This window comes from Zea mays, chromosome 7 (genome assembly GCF_902167145.1).
Source record: "Zea mays cultivar B73 chromosome 7, Zm-B73-REFERENCE-NAM-5.0, whole genome shotgun sequence".
Lineage (NCBI taxonomy): Eukaryota > Viridiplantae > Streptophyta > Magnoliopsida > Poales > Poaceae > Zea > Zea mays.
Window position 1 is genome coordinate 162,501,723 of NC_050102.1, and position 7,974 is coordinate 162,509,696.

Sequence of the window (7,974 nt, forward strand, 5' to 3'; positions counted from 1 at the left end):
CTAGACAGCCAAGGAACTTACCCTTCTTCACTCCAAAGACACATTTTTCAGGATTTAGTTCAGGCCAGCTTGCCTGAAGTTAGCAAATGTTTCTTGCAGATCAGTGATATGATTTTCTTGCTTCGTACTTTTTACTATGATATCATCAACGTATGTTAGCACATTTCTGCCTATTTGGGAATGAAGAACCTTGGCTGTCATTCTACTGAAACTTCCTCCAGCATTCTTGAGCCCCTTAGGCATCCGAAGATAACAATAGGTGCCACTAGGAGTTATGAAGCTAGTCTTCGGCTCATCCTCCTTCTTCATCCATATTTGATGATATCCTGAGTAGCAATCCAGCAGACTCATAAGTTTTGAAGAGGCTGCTGCATCCACAAGAGAGTCTATCCTTGGTAATGGAAACTCGTCCTTCGGACAGGCCTTGTTGAGATCCGTGAAATCAATACACATTCTCCATTTGCCATTGGCCTTCTTCACCATAACAGTATTGGCTAGCCACTCTGGATATTTTACCTCCTTAATAACACCAGCACTGAGAAGTCTTTTGACTTCATTTCGAGCACCTTCAGCTTTATCATCAGACATTTTCCGAAGCCTTTGCTTTCTTGGCTTGAAGGATGGATCGACGTTGAGTGAATGTTCAATGATGTACCTTCTGCTATGTCTTCACATAGAAGCATGGGCTTTGGTTGATCAGCCGAAGCAACCTTCTCTCTTCTGTACTTGTACTACTCACAAGATTCAACTCCATCTATATTGTGGATGGCTTTTGAGTTTGTCCAATTTCCCTCATCCTTTCTGGCAGCTTCCTTGCTTCCATGAATAGCAATAGGCCCCTGTTCCGAAGGTATCTTCATGCATAGATATGCTGGATGAAGAATTGCTTCGAAAGCATTAAGTGTTCCACAACCAATGATTGCATTGTAGGGGTATTCCATGTCAACAATATCAAACACAACCTGTTCAGTCCTTGTATTGTGGACAAATCCGAAGGTCACTAGCATTGTGATTTTGCCAAGTGCTACAATTTGCCTTCCTCTAAAGCCACAAAGAGGGTGTGTAGCATCATGAATCTTGTCCTCTGGCTCTTGCATCTATCTGAAGGCCTTAGCAAATATGATATCCGCTGCACTGCCTGTATCAACCAGAACATTGTGAACCAGAAATCCCTTGATGACACAAGATATAACCATAGCATCATTGTGAGGGTAATCCTTGAGCTGAAGGTCCTCCTGGGAGAAGGTGATTGGGATGTGGGACCATTTTGACTTGATGAAGGGTCCCTGCACCCCAACATGTTGCACCCTTCTCTGAGACTCCTTCTTCTGCTTCTTGTTGGCCGGTTTTGAACATGAACCGCCTGTTATCGGGAGCACCATCTTCGTAGCTGAAGCTACTTCAGCTTCATTGTTGAACGAAGCCATTAGCTCGACAGTGGAAGTGAGTTCACCGGAGGTGGGCGCCATTGTTAGGGACTTGTTCTCAAATACTATGAGTCAAGAACAAGGCAACACAAAAATATTAAATGTCAATGTCCTTCGTCCTTCGAAGTATTGTTTCCCTTAGGATATAACAATCTTCGGACGAAGGTCATGAAGGACGTACCTTCATCATCATGATATATGATAATGAAAGACAAAACATATTAAACATGAAAAATAACATGAATAAGCATATAATATCATTCACATGTCATCATTATATAAACTTGAATATTTAAATACGATATTAATTACATTTATACCTTCGGCTTGACAGAAGACAAAAATCCGAGTGTTGCGCACGAGCGAATACAGGATAACGTGAACAGTACAGTCTATTTATAGGCACAGGACGCAACCTGCGAGAAATTACATTCATGCCCTTTACAAAGGTTTACAATCATAATACAAGTTATCACGGGTCGATTGGTCATTTCATCTTTAAGTCGGTGCATTTGGAAATGTACACTGAAGCTCTCCGATTGATAGCTTCAGCTTTGTGTCAATCTTCCGAAGGTGTTTCTTCTTATGGGACCTTCGGCGACGAAGCAGACCCCCAACAAGAGCCAAATCCTTTATTTTGGAAGATGACTCATCCTTGTAATTGATGTACATGTACATCTCATGAGCATTGATCTTTCCAATATTTGTGTAGGTGTGGTAACTGAAAGATCCATTTGATGTAGCACAGTGACAATGTGTCCATATTTGTGAGAGCACCTAGAGGGGGGGTGAATAGGTGATCCTGTAAAATTCAACACTAAATTCCAACAAGCTTGATTAAAGAGATATTAGCGCAAATTAATCAAGTCTATGAGGCGAGCTCTTGAACACAAATAATCACAGAGAGAGCAATCACAAGAGACACGTGATTTTATCCCGTGGTTCAGCCAAGTAACACTTGCCTACTTCCACGTTGTGGCGTCCCTTGGGTTTCTGATTTATCCTGCAAAAAGAACACCCAATTGAAGCGGGGAAAATCATCAACAATTACTAGACCATACTTACTTCCCCCGATGCTAAGGTAGGCAACGGGTTTGAAGAGGTCCATGTGAAGAAGCTCCAGAGGTCTTGATGTTATCATCACATTCTTGTCGTGATGAGTGCTTCCCACCTGTTTCCCTGCCTGACATGCTGCACAAGGCCTATCTTTCTCGAAACAAATATTGGTTAGTCCTAACACATGTTCTCCCTTTAGAAGTTTATGAAGGTTCTTCATCCCAACATGTGCTAGACGGCGATGCCACAGCCAGCCCATACTAGTCTTAGCTATTAAGCATGCATCTAGATCGGCCTCCTCTTTCGAAAAATCAACTAAGTAGAGTTTGTCGTCTAATACACCCTTAAAAGCTAATGAACCATCACTCCTTCTAAAGACAGATACATCAACGTTTGTAAAAAGACAATTGTAACCCATGTGACACAATTGACTTATAGACAGAAGGTTGTAACCAAGCGACTCTACTAGAAATACATTTGATATGGAGCGCTCATTGGTGATGGCTATCTTGCCCAAGCCTTTGACCTTGCCTTGGTTCCCATCTCCAAAGATAATCGTGTCCTGGGAATCTTTGTTCTTGACGTAGGAGGTGAACATCTTCTTCTCCCCCATCATGTGGTTTGTGCATCCGCTGTCGATAATCCAGCTTGAGCCCCCGGATGCATAAACCTACAAGGCAATTTACGCTTGGGTTTTAGGTACCCAACTCTTGGGTCCCACAAGGTTAGTCATAATAACTTTTGGAACCCAAATGCAAGTTTTGTCTCCTTTGCATTTGGCTCCCAACTTCCTAGCAACCACTTTTTCATTCTTACATGAAAGTACAAACGAAGTATTGCAAGCATGGAAAACAGTAGTAGGTATATTACACATTTTTCTAGGCACATGATGCATAACATGATTTTTCCTAGGCCTACTTCTACCATGCACAAAAGTAGAGCTAGAGGCAAACATAGCATGTGAATCATTATAAGCAACATGAATATGACTCTTATTATGATGAGGACGACTAGCACTTTTCCTATCATAAATAAAAGTATGGTTTCTTTGAGGACTACTAGCCATAGGGGCCTTCCCTTTCTCCTTTTGGCTTGTTAAGTTCTTGGTTTCCCTTCGAAAACCAAGTCCATCCTTAATTGAGGGGTGTCTACCAACAATGTAGGCATCCCTAGCAAACTTTAGTTTATCAAAATCACTTTTGTAAGTCTTAAGTTGAGCATTAAGACTTGCCACTTCATTATTAAATTTGGTAATAGAAATAAGATGTTCATCACAAGCATCAACATCAAAATCCTTACATCTATTACATATAACAACATGCTCTACACATGAACTAGTATTGTTGACTTCCTCTAGCTTAGCATTTAGTTCATCATTTAAGATTTTTAAATTAGAGACCGATTCATGGCAAACAGACAATTCAGAGGATAACATTTCATTTCTCTTAATTTCTAAGGCAAGGGATTTTTGCACACTAACAAATTTGTCATGTTCCTCATATAAAATATCCTCTTGTTTTTTAACAATCTATCCTTTTCATTTAGAGCATCAATTAATTCATTAATCTTTTTCTATTTTAGCTCTATCTAAACCTTTAAATAAACTAGAGTAATCTACTTCATCATCAGATTCCTCATCACTAGAATAAGAGTATTTCGGGGAATCTTGAATACGTACCTTCTTCTCCTTAGTCATGAGGCAAGTGTGACATTCGTTAGGGAAGAGCGAGGACTTGTTGAAGGCCGAGGCTGCCAGTCCTTCATCATCGGAGTCGGATGAAGAGCAGTCCGAATCCCATTCTTTTCCAAGGTGCGCCTCGCCCTTCGCCTTCTTGTAAACCTTTTTCTTCTCCCTCTTCCCATATTTCTCTTGTTCCTGGTCATTATCATTATCGAAGCATTGTGCTATAAAATGACCAGTCTTACCGCATTTGAAACAGGAGCGCTTTCCCCTTGTCTTGTTCTTGTTGGGGTACTCGTTGCGTCCTTTAAGCGCGGTCTTGAAGCACTTGATGATAAGCGCCATCTCATCTTCGTTGAGGCTGGTAGCCTCCACTTGAGCTACCTTGCTTGGTAGCGCCTCCTTGCTGCTCGTTGCCTTGAGTGCAACGGGTTGCGGCTCGTAGATGGGCAGTGGGCCGTTTAAGGCATCATCTACATACCTTGCCTCCTTAACCATCATGTGTCCGCTTACAAATTTTCCGAGTATCTCCTCGGGCGTCATCTTTGTATACCTGGGGTTTTCATGGATAAGATTCACAAGGTGGGGGTCAATAACCATAAAGGACTTGAGCATTAGTCGGACGACATCGTGGTCCATCCATCTTGTGCTTCCATAGCTTCTAATCTTGTTGACCAGGGTCTTGAGCCTATTGTAGGTTTGTGTTGGCTCTTCTCCCCTGATCATGGCGAATCTCCCTAGCTCGCCTTCCACTAGTTCCATCTTGGTGATCATTGTAGCATCATTTCCCTCATGTGAGATCTTGAGGGTGTCCCAGATTTGCTTGGCGTTGTCCAAACCGCTCACTTTATTGTATTCATCCCTACAAAGCGAAGCTAACAATACAGTAGTAGATTGGGCATTCTTATGAATTTGTTCATTAATGAATACAGGATTATCTGTACTATCAAAATACATCCCATTTTCCACTATTTCCCAAATGCTAGGATGGAGAGAAAATAGATGACTACGCATTTTATGACTCCAAAATGAGTAGTCCTCTCCATCAAAGTGTGGAGGTTTTCCTAGAGGAATAGAAAGCAAATGTGCATTTGAATTGTACGGCATGCGAGAATAGTCAAAAGAGTAGTTTTGATTAACCGTCTTTTTCTTTGACGAAGAATCATCATCATCGTCGTCTCTTCGTGAAGAAGAAGATGCATCGTTGTCGTAGTAGATGATTTTCTTGATGCGCCTCTTCTTCTTCCCGTCCTTCTTCTTGTGACTCAAGCCTAAGTCAGTGGGCTTGTCATCTCTTGGCTCGTTGAAGATGGACTCCTTCTCTTTGTCCTTGACCACCATCCCCTTTCCCTTAGGATCCATCTCTTCGGGTGATTAGTCCCTTATGTGAAGAGTACGACTCCGATACCAATTGAGAGCACCTAGAGGGGGGTGAATAGGTGATCCTGTAAAATTCAACACTAAATTCCAACAAGCTTGATTAAAGAGATATTAGCGCAAGTTAATCAAGTCTATGAGGTGAGCTCTTGAACACAAATAATCACAGAGAAAGCAATCACAAGAGACACGCGATTTTATCCCGTGGTTCGGCCAAGTAACACTTGCCTACTTCCACGTTGTGGCGTCCCAATGAACGAGGGTTGCACTCAACCCCTTTCAAGTGATCCAATGATCGACTTGAATACCACGTCTTTCTTCCTTATAGTATTCATCCCGTTTGCGAGGAATCTCCACAAGTTGGAGCCTCTCACCCTTACAATATTGATCACAAAGAACACACAAGAGTAAGGTTGGGAAGAGCAACACACACAAGACTCAAATACGCAGCACAACCACGCAAACAAGTCAAAACTTGAGCTCGAAACACAACAAACAGAGTTCACGACACAAATGGAGCTCAAATCGCTAACACGGAGAATTGAATGCGTGGAGTTGGAGTCTTGGTGTCTTAGGATGCTTAGTGAATGCTTGGGTGACTCCTCCATGCGCCTAGGGGTCCCTTTTATAGCCCAAGGCAGCTAGGAGCCGTTGAAGACCAACTTGGAAGGCCAAACTTGCCTTCTGTCGGGTGGTGCACCGGACAGTCTGGTGCGCGATCTCGTTCCTTTTCTGGCGCATCCGACCGTTGCAACTTCGGGCCTGTTGGCGCACCGGACACTATCCGGTGCACACCGGACAGTCCGGTGCCCCCTGCCGATCGTTGGTGTGGGCCACGCGTCGCCCGCGGATTGCGCGGCCGACCGTTACGCTTGCGACCGTTGGCTCACCGGACAGTCCGGTGCACCACCGGACAGTCCGGTGAATTTTAGCCGTACGCCGCTGAACTTTTCCCGAGAGCGGCCTTTTCACCGGAGACCAGCCTGGCGCATCGGACACTGTCTGGTGTGCCAGACTGAGCTGAAGTTTGGCTGCACAGAGCCAAGTCTTTTTGGTTTCTTTTCTTCTTCTTTTCTCACTGTTTCTAGCACTTAGATAACTTCATTAGTATTCAAAACAAATGTACTAAGTCTTGAAACATACCTCATGCCCTGATTTGCACTTTTCGATCTTTGGCACATAAGGACTTAAAGAATATGTGTTGGGCACTTAATCACCAAAACATTATAGAAATGGCCCAAAGGCACATTTCCCTTTCAATTTGTCAATTGGGAGGACACTGAGAATCTTCCTCACAACATCCGGTTGTGAAATTTGTGTAAGCCCCAAACCATTTACTTCCTCTACAAGAATATTGAGACGTGAGTACATAGCATTGGCATTTTCATTAGCAAGCATTTCAAAAGAATTTAACTTTCTCATAGCAATGTGATATCTCTCCTCACGCTCACTCCTAGTTCCTTCATGTAGAGCACAAATGGCCATCCACAAATCATGAGCATTTTTATGATTTCTAACTCTATTAAACACATCTTTGCAAAGGCCTCTAAAAAGGGTGTTTTTGGCCTTAGCATTCCATTTCTCATAATTAAACTCTTCACCTACAAGATTTGTGGGATATCTAGGTTCGAGGAATCCTTGTGTGGCAGCTTTGTAGACACCAATGTATATAGCCTCTAAATATGCTTCCATACGAATTTTCCAATATAGAAAATCGTCACCATCAAAAACGGGAGGAGGTCCATCCCCACCGGACATCGTTACTCTAGCGGTTAAGCTAATCTAAGAGCAACAAGGCTTTGATACCAATTGAAAGGATCACGATGCCCAAGAGGGGGGTGAATTGGGCTTTACTAAAAATCAACACTAATTAAAACCTAAGCAAGAGCCCAACTTCACCCCAACAACTAGCACTAAGAGAATAATACTAGAAATACAACAATGCTAAGACAATACTTCAAATACTTGCTAAACAAATACACAATGTAGAATGCTTGAATTAAGTGCGGAATGTAAAACAAGGTTTAGAAGACTCCTCCAATTTTTCCCGAGGGTATCGAAGAGTCGGCACTCTCCACTAGTCCTCGTTGGAGCACCCGCGCAAGGGTATCACTCCCCCTTGGTCCTCGCAAGAACCAAGTGCTCACTACGAGATGATCCTTTGCCACTCCGGCGCGGTGGATCCCTCACGACCGCTTACAAACTTGAGTCGGGTCACCAACAAGATCTCCACGGTGATCACCGAGCTTCCAACGCCACCAAGCCGTCTAGGTGATGCCGATCACCAAGAGTAACAAGTCCTAGACTTTCGCTTGACCAAGAGAAGCCTAATGCAAGAGGTGTGTGCTCTAGGTGGCTCTCGCTAGCGCTAATGAGGTCCAAATGCGGGATTAAGATTCTCTAATCTCCTCACTAGGCTTTTGGTGCTTGCAA